The sequence below is a fragment of the Bos taurus genome, chromosome 22 (assembly GCF_002263795.3).
Source record: "Bos taurus isolate L1 Dominette 01449 registration number 42190680 breed Hereford chromosome 22, ARS-UCD2.0, whole genome shotgun sequence".
Classification (NCBI taxonomy): Eukaryota; Metazoa; Chordata; class Mammalia; order Artiodactyla; family Bovidae; genus Bos; species Bos taurus.
Genome location: NC_037349.1, coordinates 33,877,748 through 33,904,808, shown reverse-complemented (window position 1 = coordinate 33,904,808; position 27,061 = coordinate 33,877,748). Strand labels below are relative to the sequence as shown.

At 40.7% G+C, this 27,061-nt stretch overlaps 1 protein-coding gene and 1 long non-coding RNA gene across 2 annotated transcripts in view; both read right to left on the bottom strand.

The window, feature by feature from the left end:
- SUCLG2 (succinate-CoA ligase GDP-forming subunit beta) overlaps positions 1 to 27,061 on the bottom strand; it is a 275,148-nt gene that overhangs the window by 230,059 nt on the left and 18,028 nt on the right. The gene's annotated exons all lie outside the window — the stretch shown is intronic.
- LOC132343499 (uncharacterized) overlaps positions 1 to 27,061 on the bottom strand; it is a 57,727-nt gene that overhangs the window by 12,732 nt on the left and 17,934 nt on the right. Inside the window, exon 2 of the long non-coding RNA XR_009492366.1 lies at positions 1 to 27,061. This exon is cut by the window's left edge and continues 12,732 nt beyond it; it is cut by the window's right edge and continues 12,497 nt beyond it. This is a non-coding gene — a long non-coding RNA (uncharacterized lncRNA).

Genomic DNA, 27,061 nt, shown 5'->3' with positions numbered 1-27,061 from the left:
CTTTGGCTTCATCCCTTCATTCTTTCTGGAGTTATTTCTCCACTGATCTCCAGTAGCATATTGGGCACCTACCAAGCTGGGAGTTCCCCTTTCAATATCCTATCATTTTGCCTTTTCATACTGTTCATGGGGTTCTCAAGGCAAGAATACTGATGTGGTTTGCCATTCCCTTCTCCAGTGGACCACATTCTGTCAGACCTCTCCACCATGACCTGCCCGCCTTGGGTGGCCCCACATGGCATGGCTTAGTTTCACTGAGTTAGACAAGACTGGGTTCCGTGTTATCAGATTGACTAGTTTTCTGTGATTATGGTTTCATCATAGTCAACAAAAGAGTCCGAAATGCAGTACTTGGATGCAGTCTCAAAAATGACAGAATAAACTCTGTTTGTTTCCAAGACAAACCATTCAATATCACAGTAATCCAAGCCTACGCCCCAACCAGTAATGTTGAAGAAGCTCAACGGTTCTATGAAGACCTACAAGACCTTTTAGAACTAACACCCAAAAAAGATGTCCTTTTCATTATAGGGGACTGGAACACAAAAGTAGGAAGTCAAGAAACACCTGGGGTAACAGGCAAATTGGGCCTTGAAATATGGAATGAAGCAGGCAGAGCAAAGGCTAATACAGAGTTTTGCCAAGAAAACGCACTAGTCATAGCAAACACTCTCTTCCAACAACACAAGAGAAGACTCTACACATGGACATCACCAGATGGTCAACACCAAAATCAGACTGATTATATTTTTTGCAGCCAAAGATAAAGAAGCTCTATACAGTCAGCAAAAACAAGACCAGGAGCTAACTGTGGCTCAGATCATGAACTCTTTATTTCCAAACTCAGACTGAAATTGAAGAAAGTAGGGAAAACCACTAGACCATTCAGGTATGACCTAAATCAAATCCCTTATGATTATACAGCAGAAGTGAGAAATAGATTTAAGGGACTAGATCTGAAGGATAAGAGTGCCTGATGAACTATGGACAGAGGTTTCTGACATCTTATAGGAGACAGGGATCAAGACCATCCCCATGGAAAAGAAATGCAAAAAAGCAAAATGGCTGTCTGGGAAGACCTTACAAATAGCTGTTGAAAAGAAGAGAAGTGAAAAGCAAAGGAGAAAGGGAAAGATATAAGCATCTGAATGAAGAGTTCCAAAGAATAGCAAGGAGAGAGAAGAAAGCCTTCCTCAGCGATCAATGCAAAGAAATAGAGGAAAACAACAGAATGGGAAAGACTAGAGATCTCTTCAAGAAAATTAGAGATACCAAGGGAACATTTCATGCAAAGATGGGCTCAATAAAGGACAGAAATGCTATGGACCTGAGAGCAGCGGAACATATTAAAAGAGGTGGCAAGAATACACAGAAGAACTGTACAAAAAAGATCTTCAAAACCAAGATAATCACGATGGTATGATCACTCACCTAGAGCCAGACATCCTGGAATGTGAAGTCAAGTGGGCCTTAGGAAGCATCACTACGAACAAAACTAGTGGAGGTGATGGCATTCCAGTTGAGCTATTTCAAATCCTGAAAGATGATGCTGTGAAAGTGCTGCACTCAACATGCCAGCAAATTTGGAAAACTCAGCAGTGGCCACAGGACTGGAAAAGGGCCGTTTTCATTCCAATCCCAAAGAGGGCAGTGCCAAAGAATGCTCAAACTACCACACAATTGCACTCATCTCACATGCTAGTAAAGTAATGCTCAAAATTCTCCAAGCCAGGCTTCAGCAATACGTGAACCGTGAACTTCCAGATGTTCAATCTGGTTTGAGAAAAGGCAGAGGAACCAGAGATCAAATTGGTAACATCCACCGGATCATGGAAAAAGCAAAGAGTTTCAGAAAAACATCTATTTCTGTTTATGCCAAAGCCTTTGACTGTGTGGATCACCATAAACTGTGGAAAATTCTGAAAGAGATGGGAATACCAGACCACCTGACCTGCCTTTTGAGAAATCTGTATGCAGGTCAGGAAGCAACAGTTAGAACTGGACATGGAACAACAGACTGGTTCCAAATAGGAAAAGGAGTACATCAAGGCTGTATATTGTCACCCTGCTTATTTAACTTATATGCAGAGTACATCATGAGAAACGCTGGGCTGGAAGAAACACAAGCTGGAATCAAGACTGCCAGGAGAAACATCAATAACCTCAGATATGCAGATGATGGAGAAGGCAATGGCACCGCACTCCAGTACTTTTGCCTAGAAAATCCTATGGACGGAGGAGCCTGGTAGGCTGCAATCCAGGGGGTCGCTAGAGTCGGACACGACTGAGCGACTTCACTTTCACTTTTCACTTTCATGCATTGGAGAAGGAAATAGCAACCCACTCCAGTGTTCTTGCCTGGAGAATTCCAGGGACGGGGAAGCCTGGTGGGCTGCCGTCTATGGGGTCACACAGAGTCGGACACAACTGAAGTGACTTAGCAGCACCAGCATGCAGATGACACCACGCTTATGGCAGAAAGTGAAGAGGAACTAAAAAGCCTCTTAATAAAAGTGAAAGAGGAGAGTGAAAAAGTTGGCTTAAAGCTCAACATTCAGAAAACGAAGATCATGGCATCTGGTCCCATCACTTCATAGGAAATAGATGGGGAAACAGTGGAAACGGTGTCAGACTTTATTTTGGGGGGCTCCAAAATCACTGCACATGGTGATTGCAGCCATGACATTAAAAGACGCTTACTCCTTGGAAGGAAAGTTATGACCACCCTAGGTAGCATATTCAAAAGCAGAGACATTACTTTGCCAACAAAGGTCCATCTAGTCAAGGCTATGGTTTTTCCAGTGGTCACGTATGGATGTGAGAGTTGGACTGTGAAGAAGGCTGAGTGCTGAAGAATTGATGCTTCTGAACTGTGGCATTGGAGAAGACTCTTGACTGGACTGAGTTGGATCTCCCTTGGACAGCAAGGAGATCCAACCAGTCCATCCTATAGGAGATCAGTCCTGGGTGTTCTTTGGAAGGACTGATGCTAAAGCTGAAACTCCAATACTTTGGCCACCTCATGCAAAGAGCTGACTCATTGGAAAAGACTCTGATGCTGGGAGGGATTGGGGGCAGGAGAAGAAGCGGACGACAGAAGATGAGATGGCTGGGTGGCATTACCGACTTGATGGACGTGAATTTGAGTGAACTCCGGGAGTTGGTGATGGACAGGGAGGCCTGGCATGCTGCGATTCATGGGGTCGCTAAGAGTCAGACACAACTGAGCGACTCAACTGAACTGAACTGAACAGTATGAAGAAAGATCTTCATTCAAATAGAGAGAAAAATGATACTCCGAGGCAGAAACTGAGGAAAAAGAAAAAAACAGCTGATAGAGCAACTTACTCAATAGGTCATAAAGAAGGATACACATATTTAAACTTAAGACAACCAATATCAGGACCAGGAAAGGCAAAGAGCCTGCTAACTGGCCAAATGGAATTGTCTGCTTGGTGTGCTATGTGAAAAAAGTTCATGGGCTTTGTCTGGGCCCACCAGAATAATGTCATGATTGATTACTGATGTTTGCCACAGGAAGAAAAGGGAAGCAACACAGTCACACGTATTCACAAGCCAAGATCAAGAATAAGGTTATGGAACTTGAGAAGAGTAAGATGGGACAGATTCGTCAACATCATCATTATTAATAACACTGAGTATCTTCAATATGCCCACATGATGCTTAGAGTAATTCAAATTTAAGTGAAATTAAAAAGGGATATCAGGCAGGCTCAAATAAAAAAGTGCCTTGAATCTTAATAAGCCTACAGTACATGAACTGCCTCTAATTAGATTCAGGAATATGACTCCTTTTGAAACCAACCAAGAAAAAAACACTTATTCAGAAGATTTCAATGAAAAATTAATAATCACTTGGTTCCACTTTATCATGGACAGACCTCAATGGTGGATTTTAAAAAACACAAGTACAGTCTGTCTTAGAGAAATTATACTTGTGAGTCCTTCAAGAGCTAGGACATTTTAATCAATAAGGTACAAGGGCAATTTACTGGCTTACATAGTGAACAAAATACTTGCTATTCAAAATGAGTGATGTATACCACCAAATTGTTAAGGGTTTCTAAAACCAATAATACTAAATTAACAAACAAAAAAGCAAGCAAAACCTGCCCTCCAACTTGGTTTTCAAGCCCTAGTTAACCAACTCTTTATCTGGATAATGGTTATTAGAAGTTACTTGGCCTTACATCTGCCCTTTTGAAGACGTGACTTGGCTGATATATAATTGATTAATGTAAATATAATTACAAAAGGGGAACATCAATGCCTCTGATTTCTGGTCCATCTAGCTTCCCCTTAAATGCCATTTTATGACTTGCTGTGCTGTGCTTAGTAGCTCAGATGTGTCCAACTCTTTGCGACCCCATGGACTGTGTCCCACCACGCTCCTCTGTCTATGGGGATTCTCCAGGCAAGAATACTGGAGTGGGTTGCCATTACATTATCCAGGGGAGCTTCCCAACCCAGGGATCAAATCCAGGTCTCCCACACTGCAGGAGAATTCTTTACCATCTGAGCCCCCAGGGAAGGCCAAGAATACTGGAGTGGGTAGCCTATCCCTTCTCCAGGGGAATTTCTGACCTAGGAATCAAACAGGGGTCTCCTGCATAACAGGCGGATTCTTTAACAGCTGAGCTACCAGGGAAGCCCTAAGATTGCTAAGGAGGAAAATTAAGCAGAGTAATTAAGAGTTTAAGTCTCACAACTGAAAGAGCACCACAAATATAAGTAGTATGGAAACTGATCGGTAGAAACAGCGAGATGAGGATTTTCTGGTGTGTTGATAACCTATTTTGGTCCAGGGAGTGATATTCACTTTATAATTACAAATTAAACTACACATAAATTATGCAGATTTGTTTACAGTATTTTATGCTATATTTCACAATTGTAAAAATCTTTTAAATAAAAGCGTAAGTGTAAAAATCTTTTAAGTAAAAGTGAATTTTAATCAGGACTCTTTACCATTCACACGTTGGGTGAACTCAGGCAAACTAACCCATCGAAGCTTCAGTTTCCTCTTTTGTAAAATAAGGAAAATGACAGATAATGATGATGATAGTACATACTTCATGATATTGCTGTGTCAAGTAGAAAACACAATTAGAGTGCTTAACCTGGCACTTAGTGGGCCCTATAAAGGCTGGGCTATCTCTGTAAAGGCTCAGAAACTAACTCCCGCATCACTGCTCATTGCTAGGTTGACACACATCAATACATTTCCAGCTGGTAGTAACACTTGACCTTTCCCCTCTTAGTGGACAGTACACAGTTTTCAAACTGCCTTTGGGTAGCAGAAAGCTTAAAGTAAATGTAGTCCTTTTAACTTGGCTATGAGCTCCAGCAACTGGAGATGCCCTCAACAGCCTAGGAATAGGAAGGCTTGCAAATGGATACTTGAAACATAACTCGGGATCAGGAAGAACCAAGAAGACTTTGGAGTCTGACAGATAAGAGGGTTTACATCCTAACTCAGCCAATCCCCAGCAGTCTGGCCATAGTTGACACAGTAAGTAACTTCCAGTACCTTTTCAAAATCAAGTAACTTCCAGTACCTTTTCAAAATCATTCAGTAGTCCCAGCCAGTGATGGGAATCCCACCTCTATGGCTTCAGCAATGAGTACGTAACCCAATTCTCTCCATAAACATATGAAAGGAAGCCTGATGGGAGGGTTATGGGAAGAACTTCCTCCCTTCAGAAAAATAACAAAAAGAGAACATCTCTATTCTTCCTCTGGAAGAATCTCTCTCTCCCAGAAATGCGAAAGTCACCTTTGCTTCCAAAAGGTAAAACCAGTGCCAACACCCTCACAGCAGAGAAAAGCAAAGATCCTGGAGTCTCAATAACATACATAAGCCACTGAAACTCACCAACCTGAGGCATAACCTACTATGGAGTCCCTGATAATTGAAATAAAAAATTATTACTTAAGTCAGTTTGAGTCAAGTCTTTTTTACGTGCAGCCAAAAATATTCTAACTTCAGGTTCTAGCAATTTCAGTTTCCTCATCTAGAAACTGGGTTATTAATGCTGAATTTGCCCAGTTGTGGAAAGCTTAAGGAAAAAAAAAAAGATATCAAAAGCAATTAGGACAATGCCTGGTAACTATTAAATATCCAATAAATGATCCTTTTTTTTTTTCCCAAGACAATCAAAATGAATTCTTATGAAAGGTATATTTATTTTCCTTTATTCAAAAATTCATAAAAGAGACCAAAAAATGTTTTCTTTCCTATACAGGGCTAAAACAGACTCTAAAGATCTCTAGATCACTAATTCTCAAACATTAATGAGACAAACATTAATACATTGCAGATTTTTGAATTTTAACTATAGATTATATACATGGGGACCCGGGAATCAGCATTCTAAACAAGTATCCCAGGTGACCCTGATACAAATGATCTAAGAATCACACTTGAACCTTTCCACTTGACTCTCCAAACAGCCTCCTAACTCAGGACTACCTCTATACCTTTTTGGCTGCAGTTTACTCTCCCATCCAATAGTCAATGTGATACTTAGAAAACTGAAAACTAATCACCGTGCACCAAAACCTTCATTTGTGAAACTCAATTAAAACACTTACCTGAGCTACATGACATGAAATAACTTTCACTCCCTCCCTCTTCCCAATCATTTATAATACAGTAAGACCCTGAGATATATCCACCAAGTTACAAGAATTCAACTTAATGAGGAGTTTCATCTAATAAATCTGGTTCAACTGACATGGCATTTATTTATAAGGATCATTTTTGGTACCTCATGCCTTGTAAGCAGCCGAAAGCTGAAAACAAGAAATATCATGCAAGCAGCCTTATATCTGTACATCTGATATAAGTGTGCTCATGGGTGGTAGTTCATAAAGATACTAATTATCTCATGTATCACTTGCATTGTTTTCATTGATTTTCTGTATGCTTTATGGTTTTCTTGAATGGAGCTTGCGTTAAACTTTCAATTACCTAAACAGTGAGTATCAATGCTGCTGCTAAGTCACTTCAGTCGTATCCTACTCTGTGCAACCCCATAGACGGCAGCCCACCAGGCTCCCCCGTCCCTGTGATTCTCCAGGCAAGAACACTGGAGTGGGTTGCCATTTCCTTCTCCAATGCATGAAAGTGAAAAGTGAAAGTGAAGTCGCTCAGTCGTGTCCGACTCCTAGTGACCCCATGGACTGCAGCCCACCAGGCTCCTGCGTCCATGGGATTTTCCAGGCAAGAGTACCGGAGTGGGGTGCCATTGCCTCCTCCATACTTGCTAAAAAGAATATTAAGTGTGTATCACTTCATGGCAAATAGATGGGGAAACAAGGCAAACAGTGAGAGACTATTTTCTTGGGCTCCAAAATCACTAGAGATGGTGACTGCAGCCATGAAAAGACGGGGAAGCCTGGCGTGCTGCAATCCATGGAGTTGCAAAGAGTCGGACACTACTGAGTGACTGAACAACAACAAAATATATGGCTAAACAAAGGCTGAAGGAGTTCAGAGAACAGATGCATTACAGAGCAAACAATGAAAGGAAACCATCGTGTTATGTCATGTCATGATCAGTGCAGTTGCTCAGTTGTGTGTGACTCTTTCTGACCCCATGGTCTGCAGTACGCCAGGCTTTGCTGTCCATCACCAACTCCCAGAGCTTGCTCAAACTCATGTCCACTGAGTCGGTCATACCATCCAACCATCTCACCCTCTATTCTCCCCTTCTCCTCCAGCCTTCAATTGTTCCCAGCATCAGGATCTTTTCCAATGAGTCGGTTCTTCGCATCAGGTGGCCAAAGTATTGGAGCTTCAGCTTCACCATCAGTCCTTCCAGTGAATATTCAGGATTGATTTCCTTTAGGATGGACTGGTTTGATTTCCTTGCTGTCCAAGGAATTCTCAAGAGTCTTCTCCAACATCACAGTTCAAAAGCATCAATTCTTCAATGCTCAGCTTTATGCTCCAACTCTCATATCCATACATGACTGCTGGAAAAACCATAGCTTTGCCTAGATGGACCTTTGTCGGTAAAGTAATGTCTCTGCTTTTTTAACACACTGTCTAGGTTAGTCATAGCTTTTCTTACAAGGAGCAAGCATCTTTTAATTTCATGGCTGCAGTCACCATTTGCATTGATTTTGGAGCTTAAGAAAATAAAATCTGTCACCGTTCCCACTGTTTCCCCACCTATTTGCATTGAAGTGATGGGACTGGATGCCAAGATCTTAATTTTTTGAACGTTGAGTTTTAAGCCAGCTTTTTCACTTCCCTTTCACTTTTATCAAGGGGCTCTTTAGTTCCTCTTCACTTTCTGCAATAAGGGTGGTGTCATCTGCATGTCTGAAGTCATTGATATTTCTCCTTGGAATCCTGATTCCAGCTTGTGCTTCATCCAGCCCAGCATTTCACATTATGTACTTTGCATATAAATTAAATAAGCAAGGTGATAATATACAGCCTTGACATGCTCCTTTTCCAATTTGGAACCAGTCTGCTGTTCCATGTCCAGTTCTAACTGTTGCTTCTTGACCTGCATACATATTTCTCAGGTGGCAGGTCAGGGGGTCTTGTATTCCCATCTCTCGAAGAGTTTTCCACAGTTTGTTGTGATCCACACAGTGAAAGGCTTTAGCACAGTTAATGAAGCAGATGTTTTTCTGGAATTCTCTTGCTTTTTCTATGATGCAACAGATGTTGGCAATTTGATCTCTGGTTCCTCTGCCTTTTCTAAAACCCGCTTGAACATCTGGAAGTTCCTTGGTTCACATACTGTTGAAGCCCTGCTTGGAGAACTTTGAGCATTAGTTTGGTAGCGTGTGAGATGACTGCAACTGTGCAACAGTTTGAGCATTCTTTGGCATTGCCTTTCTTTGGGATTGGAATGAAAACTGACCTTTTCCAGTCGTGTGGCCACTGTTGACTTTAATTCCTAAAAAAACTGTATCCATTTTAACAGGGCTTAGTATTGTTTAGCATAAAATGGTATTAATTTTATAAGTCAAGAATGCATTCAAAATGCATTCAGAGCATTTTCCTATTGAAATCAGGAGTAAAAAACCGTATTTTTGACTCATAAGAATTTAAAACTTGTCTTAGGTGATTTTCATAAACAAATTTCTTCCTAAGACAGAGGAAGATAATAGTGTTTATTTTAGGGCAGATGAAAAAAATGTACAATCTCTGTAGTATCAAACAGCCTGAAACAATGAGAAGTTATTTCCCATCTATTAAAAAAAAAATTTAATTCGCATATTTGATTAAATATGAGGTCAAGCGATTAAAAAACCATACATTCACATATATTCCATGTTGGTTTTCTTACTCTGAAAGGAGGCTAGTGTTTTCTTAAGAATAAATTAGGTAATTCACACAAAGTGCTTAGACTAGGATGTAGCATATAACATACAATAAAGTGTCAATAAATTGGAGCCACTATTATTGCTGTTATTACTAATCACCACAGAGAGAGTGTAAATTTGTAAAGCATTTCTGGAGGGCAATTTGATAAAACATCTTAAGAATTTATTTGATTAATAAACTAAAATTTATGTTTAAGAATATTCATCACAACATTAAAAGAGTGGAACACCAAAAACCAATGCCCACTAATAAGCAAATAGCAAAATAGATGAGGAAATCTATGTGAGCACACTTCTTTTTCTCCAAAACCTTTGGCATCAGAAATAATATCTGCAAAAATTTTTGATGCATAGGTTAGTACCCATGATCTTATGCAAAATGGGAGAGAAATCACAAAACAAAATTATCTAACCAGTATGACCCTAACTTTGTTTAGAAGATGCATGTATGTACATAAGGCATATGTGTACAAAAATAATGAAAAGGCACACACTACTGCTCACGATGGCTTTATCTAGGGCATAGTTAGTTGCAGGGATCTTTATGGCCTTTCAACATTTTTCTGTGGCTTCCCAAGATTTTTTTTATAATAAGTGGCAACTGAAATTTTCTTATGCAGAAATAACATTTAAAATATCTGACATCATAGGTTTTCTCCAAGACTATGCTTTATATCAATCATTTTATGTCAGCAACTTGATACCTTCAAAATATTACTTAATTGTCAAAAAAGTTTTCTTTAAATCTTTTCAGATTCCTGGCAGAACTGAAGTTTGATATGAAGCCAATTGCTATCTGTCAAGCTAGAAGACATCTAATTTTGAGATGGTTAATAAAAACCTGAACAGGCTAGTCACAGAATAAACCAGAAGTGTTGGGCAAAGAGTCACAAAATAGCCAGGTGGCAAAATAATATTTTTTAAAAAATCAAAGGATTTCCCTGAAATAATTTTCATACCCAAACAAATGAAATATTTTTGAAAAGACATGATTTTTGGCTCTATTATCCCCCTCAAATAGTTTCTTATCTTGTTGTCATTCATTCCTTCATTTAATGCCACAAAATAAATTAAAATTTGAGTAACAGATAAATTTTGGACACTAAATACGAAGCTAAGAGTCTAACAACCACCACCACCATCAAAAGCAGAATCAAATATATTGTCCTCTGTAAAGCTGAACTCACATTAGAACCAAAAACTTTTCCAACTATGCCCACATTTATGTGCTATGTTGCCATTTAATACAATAAATTTTAATGTACTGAAAAACACACTAATAAATATAAAAAATATTAAAGCATCAACTACGGGCATAGCACCGAGCTTCCAAGTCTTGAAAATTAAGATCAGATATTAAACTATCAACTTCTCCATTACAATCTATTCCAAATCACACTGATTAAAGAGTTCCTCAGGTAAAAGAGTGAAGTAATTGGTTTTCCACATGCGGAGAAGGAAGGGGAGAATGGCTGGAAGCAATATCTGATTATTCTCTCAATTAAATTTTTATTGGTTATTCATGGGCACTTTTTTATTAACTAAGAAACAGAATTAGTCTCTCAAGTTTGCAAGTTCTGATGATGATTTCCAGACACCCACACTTTCTCCTGGACAATTTAAAGTGACCAATTATTCATCAGAGGCAGAAAACTCCTTGCTTTCAAGTAAGTATAAGCTTTTGTTAACCAGAAACGGGACACATTCATTCTTATGAACTTCTGTGTGCTAGACGCTGAAAACACAAAGATTAAAGAGACTCGGCCACTGGAGGTGGGTCAGAGAAAAGTTAACAGTGAGCAATAGAAAACATAACAAGAAGTACCATTTGGGCTACATATTAAAAGACAACAGAGATGTTAGGAATTAGCATTTCTGCACAGCAAACATCATATATAAAAATACAAGGACATTCAAGTCTAATGTTTGAAGGGACCTCACAGTTCAGTGTCAAATGAACATGAGTTCGGGTTTGCATGTGAGTCCACATACAGGAGGAGAAAGAGGATGAGGCTCACAGTGAGTCAGGAGAGGAAACGAGAATGTGGCCCATACACACCGTGGGACCAAGATTACTTTCTGCAACAGGCTTCCGGTGATCCAGAGAAAATCAACAGAATGAATTCTTACTTTCCGAACTGGTCAGTTACAGCGTAAGTCATTTAGCTTGCTACTTTAAGAAAGCATACTATATAATCCAACCTTATAACATCCCTATATGTAAAATGATATATTAAGAAAATGTTCAACTTATTAAACTTTTGAAAACAAAATGCATTATTTTTATAATTCCTAATAAAACAACTAGTACTACTAATACCATCACCATCACCACCATTTACTGAGCACTCACTATGTACTCTGAAGTTTCAACCTTTTAAGTATTTACAACATCCTTGTTCTATTTCCTCAGTAGACACAAAAGGAAAATAAAGTTCTGAGAGTTCAAACTACCTGCCTAAGAACACACAGTTAGTTAGGCCAGGGCTAGAAGTTGTTGTTGTTGTTGTTCAGCTGCTAAGTCATGGTCGACTCTTTGCAACCCCATGGACTGCAGTATGCCAGGCTTCCCTGTCCTTCACTATCTCCTGGAGTTGGCTCAAACTCATTTCCATTGAGTTGGTGATATTATCCAACCATCTCATCCTCTGTCACATCCTTCTCCTCCGGCCTTCAATCTTTCCCAGCATCAAAGTCTTTGAACATCAGGTGGCCAAAATACTGGAGCTTCAGCATCAATCCTTCCAGTAAATATTCAGGGTTGATTTCCTTTAGGATTTACAGATTTGATCTCCTTGTAGTCGAAGGGACTCTCAAGATTATTCTCCAGCACCACAATTCAAAAGCATCAATTCTTTGGCACTCACTGTTCTTTATGGTCCAACTATAATAGCCATATATGACTTCTGTTTATTTGCCTTTCTATTGCTTAATTTTTATTTTTTCCCCTACTTCATTGAGGTCTAACTGATGAGTAAAATTGCAAGATACTTCAGTTCAGTTCAGTCACTCGGTTGTGTCCAAATCTTTGAAACCCCACGAATAGCAGCATGCCAGGCCTCCCTGTCCATCACCAATTCCCGGAGTTCACCCAAACTCACGTCCATAGAGTCAGTGATGCCATCCAGCCATCTCATCCTCTGTCGTCCTCTTCTCCTCCTGCCCCCAATCGCTCCCAGTATCAGGGTCTTTTCCAGTGAGTCAACTCTTCGCATCAGGTGGCCAAAGTACTGGAGTTTCAGCCTCAGCATCAGTCCTTCCAATGAACACCCAGGACTGGTCTCCTTTAGGATGGACTGGTTGGATCTTCTTGCAGTCCAAGGAACTCTTAAGAGTCTTCTTAACACCACAGTTCAAAAGCATCAATTCTTCGGCGTTCAGCTTTCTTCTTCACAGTCCAACTCTCACATCCATACATGACCACTGGAAAAACCATAGTCTTGACTAGATGGACCTTTGTTGGCAAAGTAATGTCTCTGCTTTTGAATATGCTATCTAGGTTAGTCATAAGCTTCCTTCCAAGGAGTAAGCATTTTTTAATTTCAGCTTTCTTCACAGGAGGGCCTAGAGGAGCTATTCCACATTCAAGGTCAGGAGGGGCGGCGGTGAGGAGCTACCCCTTGTCCAAGGTAAGGAGCAGCAGCTGTGCTTTGCTGCAGCAGCTGTGAAGAGATACCCCACGTCCAAGGTAAGAGAAACCCAAGTAACATGGTTATGTGTTGCAAGAGGGCATGAGAGGGCAGACATACTGAAACCATAATCACAGAAAACTAGTCAATCTAATCACACTAGGACCACAGCCTTGTCTAACTCAATGAAACTAGAACCCTTAGAGACAGCAAATTCTGCCAACACCTAGATTCAGAACTTCTGACCTCCAGAACTCTAAAGAGAAAAAAAAATTTTCTGAACTCAGAAGCCACCTCATTGGTGGTAATTTATGACAGTTCTGTCCATCTCACCAAGCTCCTTTCTCTCCCAAGATATACTGGCTACTTGTTACTCAAACATGCCAGGTACATGACCCCATCTCAGGGCCTCTGCACCTGCCCCTTCCCTACCTGGAACACTCTCCTCCCGGACTTCTCCACAGCTCTCCCACTTTCAGATCTTTGCTCAACTACCACCTTATCAATGACTACCTCACTGACCAGTCCTAATTAAAGGTGCAACACCATTACCCACAATCTGTCTTTTCTCTGCCCTATTTTTCTCAATAGCACATACTGTCATCTAGCTCACCATATATGTTCTTTGTTTAATGTCTCTCTTTCTCCACTAGAAAGGTGGCACAGATTGTTTGTCTGTTTTGTTCTGTTATATCCCTGGTCACTAAAATTGTTCCTAAATGATAGCAGGTACTTGCATATTACTTGCTCAATGAATAACCTAAAGACAGATGAACTAAAAATGACATATATGTTGTTCTCTGTCATTATACTACCTTGCAAACCCAACTTCCTTGATTTTTGCTACAGCTCCTTACCAGAAGTATACTTATTTTTTTAAGCCTACTATCTATGTTTTACTCGAATACTTACTTGAACCTCACCTCAAGCAATTATATAAAAGTACATGTTTAGAATGAGAGAGATATTTTTCAATTATAAACTGCATTTATAATTGAACATTTAGACTGTTCACCACAGTATCCCAAATATCAGCCTTGGTGCCACCAACTGTCTGTATATCACATCAAGGCAAATGCTGGCCTTTCCTCTGGACCCCCGCTCCATCCGTCTTCACCCAGTGTAATTCAGGGGTCACAAGGAATGAGGAACTCTGTCAATGTGTTTAAGTTTGAGAGAAATCTCAGCAGTGAGAGTAGCAGCCAAGTAACACTGCCTTCTGTTCCCTGCTCTTCATGGGCACAATGCGAAAGACCATAATAACCCCTCTCTATGTGCAGCTCTTCACTATCCACCGAACATTCGTCATTTCCATTTAGACCTTCACAACCACCCTTGAAGTCAGACTAACTATCCCAATTTTACAAATGAGGTAAACTGATTTGCCCAAGGTCCTATGTGGGATTTTAGCTAACATTTTTTGAGCTCTGTACTAGTTCAGGTTCAAGAACTTAAGGTAACAAATACATACACACACAGTGTGCTTCAACACAACAAAAGTGTCCTTTTTGCTGAAGTCAGTTCTGGGAAGGCAAGCAGGTAGGGAGGGAGTTCTTATCCACAAGAGCTCAGAAACCTAGGTGACAGAGGTTCTGCCATCTTGACCACAGGGCTTCCAAATTACATTACCATCTCAGTCAACAGGCTGAGATGAACCTGTTGACTTTATGCTCTGTGAACAAGAGCATAAAGGAACCATACAAGAATTCATCATAAGCTAGACTGGCCCACACCTCTAGGCATAGTCCACTGGTCTAGAGTTCAGTCAAAGGACTACGTCCAGCTGCAAGGCAGGCTGAGAAACGCAGAACAGCCATGCATCTGGAGAAAAGGACAGATAGCTTCAGTTAAGAGATGATAATTCTGACATGAGTGTTTTTTCTGCATCAAGACTCTCCTCTGTGTGCTTCTTAACATGTTAGGAAAGAAATATATGTCAATTACTTATCAAGCCCATAATCTCAAGGATATTATTGCTTAAGGTGCAGCTTAACTGTGGATTTACAGAAAAATAGTAAATCCATAATACTATTATTTAAACATCGTAAAAACCCCAGAGACAAGTTCAACTGTTATACTAGCCAACATGAGGAAATCAAGACACAAAGGCTTAAACCAAATGTACAAGACATAAGGTTACTGTTTCACAGGTCACTTAAATTCTATTGGTGCCCCACCCATGGCCTCAGATTCCTCCACCATTTTTGCACACAGACTCTGTGCTCACTTCCAACAGTCAAACCCTGTGATCCTTTGCCATGGGGTATTGAAGCCAACTTGCCAATGGACCTGAAGACCCAGAAATGCCTGGGAATTTGCATCCTCATGGGAGGCATGAGAATGTATAAATACTCCAGCTCTTCCTCCCCTAATGATGACAACTGTGAGGTTGTCATGTATTTTCTCCACAGTTTCCCTGTAGAAATAAAGAAAAGTTATCTTCTGGAGACTTGGCCGAGTAACACCCTTCTCAGCTTTCTCCTCCTTCTGGTTCAGCTTCCCCAATCCTTCCAGATTGCTCTAGGAATACCTTCCCCCAAAATCACTATCACATGAATCCTTTTCTCAGGATCTGTTACCAGGGAACTCAAACTAAGAGAAATCCATGGGTTACACTGATTCAGAGTTCTCCAAATGACAATCACTCATACACAATTCTTGCCATAGTCACAGAACACTAATATATTAAGTTATTTATGTGGCTAGTTTTAAGATAAAGAACTTTATTTTAAAATGTCACTGTATATCACTACCTATTCTGCTTGTATTATTAGAAGGTGATGCCAGTACAATTTAAAAATAAAAGAAATTCATTTCTGGTCAGTCTAGGCAGAAAGTCTTCAACTGAAGATCTTAAAAAAAACAAACAAACAAACACTGGCACAGAACTAAGTAATTCTCCTTGTCAAAATCTTAAGGTTTCAAAGATATTTAAAAGAAAGTAATTTCCTCACTATGTGAATCACTGGTATCTGACAACAGGAAGATGTCCCCAAGTTACTTGGTCTTGTGTAGTGCCAGTGGCATGCACTTAACTCTAGGCAAGTGTTGCTTCAGTAGCCACTTTGAAAACTGTTTATGTATCTAGCACATACCATAATTCATGGTACATGATCAATATAAATATTAAACAGCTTTATGAGCAAACTAAGTCTTAGAGAAGCTGAATGTCTTACCTAAAGTCACAAACTTGATCAATGGGCCAGAAATAGACACAATTAACCTTTTCTTTCCATACCATCTGCCAGCAACTAGAAACAAGAGGTTCATTCCTAAAAACCCACTGTTGATGTTTCCTAGATGACTTCATCAATGGCAGTAAATCAATACAAGTATATAGATTTTTACACTCTTATAATGTCTGTTTCCCCCATTCTTCTCAAAACTCTTTGAGACGTTCATGGAACATAATTGCAGGCTGATTTTCATGCACTATTTTCCTTTCAGCATAATGATACTCACTTTTTATTACTCTCCTATTTTTGAACACTGCTATTACCATGGAAAAGAAATGCAAAAAAGCAAAATGGCTGTCTGGGGAGGCCTTACAAATAGCTGTGAAAAGAAGAGAAGTGAAAAGCAAAGGAGAAAAGGAAAGATATAAGCATCTGAATGCAGAGTTTCAAAGAATAGCAAGAAGAGATAAGAAAGCCTTCTTCAGTGATCAATGCAAAGAAATAGAGGAAAACTACAGAATGGGAAAGACTAGAGATCTCTTCAAGAAAATCAGAGATACCAAAGGAACATTTCTTGCAAAGATGAGCTCGATAAAGGACAGAAATGGTATGGACCCAACAGAAGTAGAAGATATTAAGAAGAGATGGCAAGAATATACAGAAGAACTGTACAAAAAAGATCTTCACAATCCAGATAATCACGATGGTGTGATCATTCACCTAGAGCCAGACATCCTGGAATGTGAAGTCAAGTGGGCCTTAGAAAAGCATCACTACGAACAAAGCTAGTGGAGGTGATGGAATTCCAGTTGAACTATTCCAAATCCTGAAAGATGATGCTGTGAAAGTGCTGCACTCAATATGCCATCAAATTTGGAAAACTCAGCAGTGGCCACAGGACTGGAAAAGGGCCGTTTTCATTCCAATCCCAAAGAAAGGCAATGCCAAAGAATGCTCAAACTACTGCACAATTGTACTCATCTCACACGCTAGTAAAGTAATGCTCAAAATTCTGCAAGCCAGGCTTCAGCAATATGTGAACCAGAGATCAAATTGCCAACATCTCCTGGATCATGGAAAAAGCAAGAGAGTTCCAGAAAAACATCTATTTCTGCTTTATTGACTATGCCAAAGCCTTTGACTGTGTGGATCACAATAAACTGTGGAAAATTCTGAAAGAGATGGGAATACCAGACCACCTGATCTGCCTCTTGAGAAACCTGTATGCAGGTCAGGAAGCAACAGTTAGAACTGGACATGGAACAATAGACTGGTTCCAAATAGGAAAAGGAATATGTCAAGGCTGTATCTTGTCACCCTGTTTATTTAACTTCTATGCAGAGTACATCATGAGAAATGCTGGACTGTAAGAAACACAAGCTGGAATCAAGATTGCTGGGAGAAATATCAATAACCTCAGATATGCAGATGACACCACCCTTACGGCAGAAAGTGAAGAGGAACTCAAAAGCCTCTTGATGAAGGTGAAAGTGGAGAGTGAAAAAGTTGGCTTAAAGCTCAACATTCAGAAAACGAAGATCATGGCATCCGGTCCCATCACTTCATTGGAAATAGATGGGGAAACAGTGGAAACAGTGTCAGACTTTATTTTTCTGGGCTCCAAAATCACTGCAGATGGTGACTGCAGCCATGAAATTCAAAGACGCTTACTCCTTGGAAGGAAAGTTATGACCAACCTAGACAGCATATTCAAAAGCAGAGACATTACTTTGCCAACAAAGGTCCGTCTAGTCAAGGCTATGGTTTTTCCTGTGGTCATGTATGGATGTGAGAGTTGGACAGTGAAGAAGGCTGAGTGCCGAAGAATTGATGCTTTTGAACTGTTGGAGAAGACTCCTGAGAGTCCCTTGGACTGCAAGGAGATCCAACCAGTCCATTCTGAAGGAGATCAGCCCTGGGTGTTCTTTGGAAGGAATGATGCTAAAGCTGAAACTGCAGTACTTTGGCCACCTCATGCGAAGAGTTGACTCATTGGAAAAGACTCTGATGCTGGGAGGGATTGGGGGCAAGAGGAGAAGGGGACAACAGAGGATGAGATGGCTGGATGGCATCACCGACTTGATGGATGTGAGTCTGAGTGAACTCCGGGAGTTGGTGATGGACAGGGAGGCCTAGAGTGCTGCGATTCATGGGGTCGCAAAGAGTCGGACACGACTGAGCGACTGATCTGATCTGATCTGATCTGATTACTCCTTTTTTTCTTTCATTATCACCCTCAGAACTGACTTCACTTTTAAGTTCATTATTGTTCATTTATAATCAGCATTTGATTGCATGCTGATTATTCTTAAATTTCAACTTTATAGTGGTGAAGAAAAACAGTACCTGGCGTTATGCTTCTGATTACGAAATCAGCTGGATTAAGTTATGTAACTGTTTTTTAAATCATCTGTAACACAAGTTTTAAAATGTAATTTTTTATTTAACCTTGGATGAGCTGTCTGAATAAAAAGAATAGTTAAAAACTGGGTGAGCTCAAAAAATAATGAGCTTTATTGTTATTTTAACCAAAATGAAAAATACCAGAATTGACACATCTGAGTAAGTAAGGCTGTGCATTTATTCCAATTTCTTGCTACTGTTCAAGGTATTTCTAGAACTTTTATTTGGAATGTGGTATCAAAGCCTGTGCCCCATACCTAAAACATTCTTTTCTTCTTCCTTTAAATTGACTTCACTTGCAGAAATAATCAGAGCTTCTCAAATCCAACACCAGTGAACAGAACAGTGTGAAGCAATATTTTGGTACCACAACAATCATATGAAGCCTATTCAGTTCAGTTCAGTTTAGTCGTTCAGTCGTGTTCGACTCTTTGCGACCCCATGAATCGCAGCACGCCAGGCCTCCCTGTCCATCACCAACTCCCGGAGTTCACTCAGACTCACATCCATCGAGTCGGTGATGCCATCCCACCATCTCATCCTCTGTCGTCCCCTTCTTCTCTTGCCCCCAATCCCTCCCAGCATCAGAGTCTTTTCCAATGAGTCAACTCTTCGCATGAGGTGGCCAAAGTACTGCAGTTTCAGCTTTAGCATCATTCCTTCCAAAGAACACCCAGGGCTGATCTCCTTTAGAATGGACTGGTTGGATCTCCTTGCAGTCCAAGGGACTCTCAAGAGTCTTCTCCAACACCACAGTTCAGAAGCATCAATTCTTCAGCACTCAGCTTTCTTCACAGTCCAACTCTCACATCCATACATGACCACTGGAAAAATCACAGCCTTAAAGCAAGACAATTCATGGTCATAGTTTATGGACTAGTTTCCCAACCAGCAATAAAAGAAGATGTACATCTCTAGGGTGAGCTCAGAGATTCCAAAATTGTCTAGGTGAAAATTTTAAGATGAGCCAAGCAGCATGTACACGACATAACACCAAGAGGCAGAGTATTCACTTCGTAGAGCTGCCATAACAAAGCACCACAGCCTGGGTGGCTTATACAAGAAAAATGCATTGTCTCACAGTTCTGGAAACCATAAGTCTGAGATCAAGGGCTGATTTCAGTGTTGGTTCCCTCTGACACTACGGGGGAGAATCTGTAACTATGCTTCTCAGCTGGGTTATAGTGATTAGCTAGTAATCTCTGGTGTTCCTCAGCTTGTAGAAGCATCACCCTTATCTCTTTTTTAGTATTCAGATAGTAATGTCCCTGTCTGCATTTCTGAGTCTAAATGTCCCCCTTTTATAAGGACACTAGTCTTGACTAGGACCCACCCTAATGACCTCCTTTTAACTTAATTATCTCCAGAAACATTCTATTCCAGATAAAGTCACATTCTGAGGTTCTGGTGGTGAGGCCTTCAGGGTATGAATTTTGGAGAAGACACAACTCAGTGAATAACAGGCACAACTGAAGAGACCCAGTGTGAGTGGCATAGCAAGAAGCTGTGCAGAACCAAAGCTACAACAACAGGGAAGTTGTTTAAAGTCTCTGAACCAAGGTTTGTTGCATTTTAAAGTGGGCTTAGTGATAGCAGGAAGAGTGCTGACCTCCTAGGGGGGCTGTAAGGACTCAAAGAGACGACCCTCTTCAGGAGCACACCATCAGGCCTGGCCTAAGGAATGTGCTCGGGAAATGGCAAGTGTCTATTTCTACCTGGACTAACTTCAGATCATCCAGCAGACGCTATTCACAGCCACCATGTAGTTGAGTCCTAGAGAAGCAGTACAGCTGTGTAGCCAGAGAGCCCTGGGGAGTGCCTGTAACACCAAACACCTCTCACTGTAATTGTCTATTTACCATTGATCTCTACCATGTGAGTCTATGTGTTCCTTGAAGGTGGTAGCAGTTTCATATGCTCAAGCTTCCCATCAACCCACTATCTTCTGGGCCTAACAGTGTACCTATTATGAATTTAACAAATACCTGACAGAAGGATAAATGGTTATGAAAATGTAATGAAATATTTACCTTAACAGACATTTTGCCCAGATACGGGAAGATGGAAACAACCCAAGTGTCCACTGATGAAGCAATATAAACAAAATGTTATACATACAAACACTGTATGTATACTGTAGAGCCCTGTACCAAGCTCAAAGGACAAAAATCTCTGGAACTTACTCAGCCCCATAGCAACTGTTGCCATGAGCCTCCAGATCTAAACTGGAGAGTTTCCCGACCCCATATTAGGTAAAATATCCATCCTATTACCCATCCTATCGGAGAAGGCAATGGCAACCCACTCCAGTACTCTTGCCTGGAAAATCCTATGGGCAGAGGAGCCTGGTAGGCTGCCGTCTATGGGTCACCAAGAGTTGGACACGACTCAGGACAAGACCGAGCGACTTCACTTTCACTTTTCACTTTCATGCATTGGAGAAGGAAATGGCAACCCACTCCAGTGTTCTTGCCTGGAGAATCCCAGGGACAGGGGAGCCTGGCCCATCTATGGGGTCGCACAGGGTCGTACATGACTGAAGCAACTTAGCAGCAGCAGCAGCAGCAGCAGCAGCAGCAGCACCCATCCTATAGCATCCTAACCAATTGCCTAAAGCCATCCTTCGAGTAGAAATTTTCTGTTTTGAGGCTGTAAAAATTGGCTACCAGCCCACTGTTCTAATAGTGCCTCCCACTCTAATAAAATATTCTCCTCTTATTCTGCCTCATGTTTGGAAATTCTTTTCCAACCCACACACAAACCATGACATATACGTACATACAGAAGCAATTCAAGTGCCCACTGATGAAACAACATAAACAAAGTGTTATATATACACATACACATATATTAACCACCCTTAAAAAGGAAGAGTAATATGACACATGTCATTGAACCCAAGTTTATGTGACCAATGCACAACGAGGCAAAACAAACCAAAACATTGGAGTTCGAAGCAAAGAAAGGTTTATGGCAAGGGCCAAGCAAAAAGGATAAGTGGCTTGTATTCAAAAGACCTAAATTCCTCAATGGCTTTCAGGGAAGTAATTTTAAAGGCTATATCTGACGTGATGGCTTCAGGGTGTATCTTTTTGACTGGTTAGTGGTGTGTTAAGAATAGTATTCCAGGAGTTTCATTCATCAACCTTCTAGTTACAACCAGTCTACAGTCTCAATATGTACCTGCCACCCTCCAACTGAGTTCATCTGTTCATTGTTCTGTCACTTGGTACTGTCTGACTCTTTGTGACCCCATGGACTGCAGCATGCCAGGCTTCCCTGTCTTTCACCATCTCTCGGAGCTTGCTCAAACTCATATCCATTGAGTCGGTGATGCCATCCAACCATCCTGTCCTCTGTTGTCCCCTTTGCCCCCTGCCTTCAATCTTTCCTAGCATCAGGGTCTTTTCTAATGAGTCATCTCTTTGCATCAGGTGGCCAAAGACTATGGAAAAACCATGACTACTGGAAAAACCATATCCTTGACTAGAAGGACCTTTATTGGCAAAGTAATGTCTCTGCTTTTTAATATGCTGTCTATGTTGGTCATAACTTTCCTTCCTGCCTGCCTTTCTTTGGGATTGGAATGAAAACTGACATTTTCCAGTCCTGTGGTCACTGCTCAGTTTTCCAAACAGCACTTTCACAGCATCATCTTTCAGGATTTGAAATAGCTCAACTGGAATGCCGTCACCTCCACTAGCTTTGTTCGTAATGATGCTTCCTAAGGCCCACTTGACTTCACATTCCAGGATGTCTGACTCTAGGTCAGTGATCACACCATCGTGATTATCTGGGTCATGAGATCTTTTTTGTACAGTTCTTCTGTGTATTCTTGCCACCTCTTCTTAATATCTTCTGCTTCTGTTAGGTCCATCCCATTTCTGTCCTTTAGCGAGCCAATCTTTGCATGAAATGTTCCCTTGGTATCTTTAATTTTCTTGAACTCTATTCTTTCCCATTCTATTTTTTTCCTCTATATCTTTGCACTGATTACTGAGGAAGGCTTTCTAATCTCTCCTTGCTATTCTTTGGAACTCTGCATTGGAATGGGTATATCTTTCCTTTTCTCCTTTGCTTTTCATTTCTCTTCTTTTCACAGCTATTTGTAAAGCCTCCTCAGACAGTCATTTTGCTTTTTTGCATTTCTTTTTCTTGGAATGCAAAATGGAATGGAATATTACTCAGCTGTTAAAAAGAATGCATCTTGAATCAGTTCTAATGAGGTGGATGAAAGTGGAGTCTATTATACAAAATGAAGTAAGTCAGAAAGAAAAACACAAATACAGTATATTAACACATATATATGGAATTTAGAAAGATGGTAATGATGACCCTATATGTGAGACAGCAAATGAGACAAAGATATAAAGAACAGACTTTTGGACTCTGTGGGAGAAGGCGAGGGTGGGATGATTTGAGAGAATAGCACTGAAACATGTATATTACCACATGTGAAACAGATGACCAGTCCAAGTTCGATGCATGAAACAAGACACTTAAAGCCAGTGCACTGGGACAACTCAGAGGGGAGGGATGGGGAGGGAGGTGGGAGGGGCGTCTGGGATGGAGGACATATGTTCACCATGGCTGATTCATGTCAATGTATGGCAAAAACCACCCCAATATTATAAACTCATTAGTCTCCAATTAAAATTCAAAAAAAAAATTTTTTAAGTGTCTTTGTTAAGTAAGTGAGACAATTTTTGAAAAGCCACTAGGTATCTTAAAGAAAATAGATGGGGAAACAATGGAAACAGTGACAGACTTTATTTTCTTGGGCACCAAAATCACTGCAAATGGTGACTGCAGCCATGAAATTAAAAGAGGCTTGCTCCTTGGAAGAAAAGCTATAACAAACCTAGACAGCATGTTAAAAAGCAGAGACAATTCTTTGCCAACAAAGATTCATCCAGTCAAAGCTATAGTTTTTCCAGTGGTCATGTATGGATGTGAGTGTTGAACCATAAAGAAAGCTGAACGCCGAAGAATTGATGGTTTTGAACTGTGGTGTTGGAGAAGATTCTTTAGAGTCCCTTGGACTGCAAGGAGATCCAACAAGTCAATCCTAAAGGAAATCAGTCTTGAATATTCATTGGAAGGACTGATGCGGAGGCTGAAGTTCCAATACTTTGGCCACTTGATGTGAAGAACTGACTCACTGGAAAAGACCCTGATGATGAGAAAGACTGAAGGCAGGAGGAGAAGCGGACGACAGAGGATCAGATGGTTGGATGGGATCACCGACTCAAAGGATATGAGTTTGAGCAATCTCCAGGAGTTGGTGATAAACAGGGGAGCCTGGTGTGCAGCAATCCATGGGGTCGCAAAGCATCAGATATGACTGAGCAGCTGAACTGAACTGTTCCTAAGGATAGGGCTCATCTGATGGCTCAGTAAAGAATCTGCCTCCAAGGCAGGAGAACTCAGCTTCGATTCCTGGCTTGGGAAGATCCCCTGGAAAAGGAAATGGCAACCCACTCCAGTATTCTTGCCTCGAAAAGAATACCGTCCACAGGGTTGCAGGACTGACCAACTAACACTTTCACTTTCAACCTAAGGATGGGGGTTGGTTGCCAGGGGAACCAACCTAGTGATTAGAGGGTTAGAATTTTCAGTCTCACCCTTCCACCCCAGGCAGGGGAGAGGGCTAGAGATTAAGTTCAATCACTGAAGGCCAAAGATTTAATCAATCCTGGCTCTGTAATAAAAATCTGTGTGCCAGGAGATTGGGAGAGCAGAAGTGTGGTCAACAAGTGGAGACTGAGGGAGAGTGTTTCACTTCATAAGCCTCCCTGTACACTTCGCCTATGGCATCTCTTCAATCTGGCTGTTCCTGGGTTATAGCCTTTTACAATAAACTGGTAATCTAATGAGTAAAATGTTTCTCTACATTCTGTGAGCCACTCTAGCAAATTAATGAAACCTGAGGAGGGGGTCATGGGAACCTCCAGTCTATAACCAGTGGAGCACTAGTACATGTGACACCCTAGATTTGATATTGGTCTCTGCAGTGGGATGGCAGCAGTCATGTTGGACTGTGCCCTTAACTTGTGGAATCTAATGCTATTTCCACGTCAACAGTGTCAGACTTTAGTTGCATTGTAGGACACCCAACTGCTCAAGAATTGTTTGGTGGTATTAAAAAACTCATACATTGGAACTGATGTTAGAATCTATGCCCTCAGGCTCAGCATTCCCCCAAACCAGTCACAAGACTTCTGCTTCCATTTGAAACCTATCTCTTACACACTCAGCCATTCAGTCCTTCATCATTTTTTTCATTATTTTTAAATTAGTGAGGAAAAACTGTTTATAATTTCACTATCTCAAAATTTAGTTTTTCTAACTAACCAAACAGCACATTTATTTTTTCATGCTAATTATAAAAAGCTTAAAAACTGAAGTCTTTTCTTTCTCTGTATTGTTGGTTTTCAACTTTAACGATACATCACTTTTAAAAAGTTCTGAATCTTAACAAACACTCACCATTAATAGTTTATACACTTAATCAAAAATAATTAATAACTCTCAGCTTTCTTTATATTACTTATTAAAAACCTATGTAAGTAAGCCCTAAGGCTGGTATAAGACTGCATATTAAACGTGGTTTTTCTGCCCTTCATTTCAAAGTTATGTTAACCCAAATACGTCCCTCAAAGTCCAGGTGGTCATCTGGACAGCAATTAGGAGAACACTAGCATAGATGGTAACATCAAACAAAAGATAAAGATCGTTTCCTTATAAAAATGTAATGAGATCTCCACATATAAGCTGAAAAGTGTAACATTCTCTGATTATAAATGGCTGGAGAATGGCTATCATCATAAAAATCCATAAGCAATATATGCTGGAAAGGGTATGTAGAGAAGGAAACTCTCCCACACTGTTGGTGGGAAGGTAAAATGGTATAGCCCCTATGGAAAACAGGAGCTTCCCAGGGGGCACTAGTGGTAAAGAGCCTGCCTGCCAATGCAAGAGATACAAGAGATACAGGTTCGATTTCTCATTTGGGAAGATCCCCTGGAGGTGGAAATGGCAACCAACTCCAGTATTCTTGCCTGGGAAATCCCATGTACAGAGGAGCCTGGTAGGCTACAGTCTTTGAGGTCACAAAAAAGGACCAAATCAGTCTTTAGATACTCTGTTACAACTGGCTCAGACAGTCTATTATAGTAGGAAATATGAAGAGAAGAAAGAAAGGCAAAAAAAAGACAAAGGAAAAGGCAGAAGCCTTCACCATGGCTATGAAAAACGTTCTTTAACAGCCTGAGAAAAATGCCCAGAGGGACCCAGGTAAAAAGGGATGGGCTTGCTATTACTGTGGAAAGGAGAGACATCTCAAGCAGGATTGCCCTCAGGCATTTAAGCCACCCCCAGCTCCATGTCTGGTCTGCAAAGGACCACACTGGAAGAGAGACTGCCCCCAGAGGCGTAGGTCTCCGGGGTCGGACTCGCAAGACAATCAGGACTGAAGGTGCCCGGGGGTCCCCACACAAGCTCCCATCCTAATTACACCTGAGGAACCCCGGGTATTAATAATTGTGGGGGGCCAATCCGTCGATTTCCTTTTAGATACTGGGACAACTTATTCTGTGCTTACTGAAGCCCCTGGCCCACTTTCTTCCTGATCCGCTTCCCTAATGGGTCTGTCTGGACGAGCCAAAAAGTATTATTTCAGTTATTCTTTATCTTGCAACTGGGATTCTGTGCTGTTTTTACACGAGTTTCTGATCATGCCAGAACCTCCCTCACCCCTTTTGGGAAGAGATATACTGAACAAGGTCCATGCCTCTGTTTTCATGAATATAGAGCCCTCCCTTTCTCTCCCTTTAGTTGAACAAAATGTAAATCCTAGAGTATGGGCTGATGGAAAATCTGTGGGTCGAGCACAAAATGCTATTCCTGTAGTTGTTAAGCTCAAAGACCCACACATATTTCCACATAAGAAGCAGTATCCACTGAAACCTGAAGTTAAAGAAGGGTTAAAACCCATCATCGAAAATTTAAAGGAGCAGGGACTATTAATTCCCTGTAACAGTCCTTACAACACTATTTTGGGTATAAAGAAATCAAATGGTAAATGGAGACTAGTTCAAGATTTACAAATAATAAATGAGGCTGTAGTTCCTTTACACCCCGTGGTGCCTAATCCTTATACTCTATTGTCTGAAATTCCTGAACGGGCCAAATATTTCTCAGTAATTGATTTAAAGGATGCCTTCTATTCAGTGCCTTTGACAAAAGAAAGTCAATTCCTATTTGCCTTTGAAGACCCTACGCAGCCAGCTTCTCAGTTAACCTGTACAGTTTTGCCCCAGAGATTTCGTGACAGTCCTCACTTATTTGGACAAAGTTTGTCACGAGATCTACAAAATTTTAATAGCTCTGAAGCAGTGGTGTTACAATATGTAGATGATATTTTGCTCTGTGCTGAGACAGAGGAAGCTTGTTCGCGAGCCTCAGAAGATTTCTTAAACT